Here is a 766-nt window from a genome sequence, read left to right on the forward strand (position 1 = left end):
TCACCCGTCGCTATGTTCTGAGTTCAAATTCCACCGAGGTCGACTTTGCGTTTCATCCTTTCGAAGTCGATACAATAAGTACCAGTTGTAATCGATTCATCCCCACGTTTCCCAAGCTACCCTTGTGGCAACAATTTTAAATAATTATTATTGTTTACACACACACACACACACACACACACACACACACACACATATATATATATATATAAACACACACACATACACACATATATACAAGCGCAGGCGCGTCACTATGTGGTAAGAAGCTTGCTTCCCAACCGCATGGCTCCTGGTTCAGTCTCACTGCGTGGCACATCGGGCCGACCTAAGCCTTGTGAGGGCGAGTGAAATTGAGCTGTCCTGTATGAAGTGAAAGCCTAAAGGCAGGAAAATAGATGGACCTAACAGGGGTTGGCGGTCGGCAGTCAGGCCAAGAAAGAAAGATCATGGCTGGCCGGACATAGGTCATTTGGAAAGAGGACAGAGCGGGATTAAAGATTTAGAAAATAATCAAAGAGACAAAGGCAAAGGTACAGGGGAGGTAAACGAGGGGGAAAAGTGGGAGTTAAAGAAAGAGAGGGCCAAGAGATATGAGAGAGAGAGAGAAAAAGAAGAAAACCTTATCATATGTTAGCTAATGAGGTTCGTATGATAATCTTTTATTGTCATATCATATCATTTCCTTATTATAGCTCCATACTCGACTAACGCTGCGTTCTGAAACATAAGTATATTGAGTCCTACACCAGGTCATTAGTTAACT

This window comes from Octopus bimaculoides, chromosome 8 (assembly GCF_001194135.2).
Source record: "Octopus bimaculoides isolate UCB-OBI-ISO-001 chromosome 8, ASM119413v2, whole genome shotgun sequence".
Lineage (NCBI taxonomy): Eukaryota > Metazoa > Mollusca > Cephalopoda > Octopoda > Octopodidae > Octopus > Octopus bimaculoides.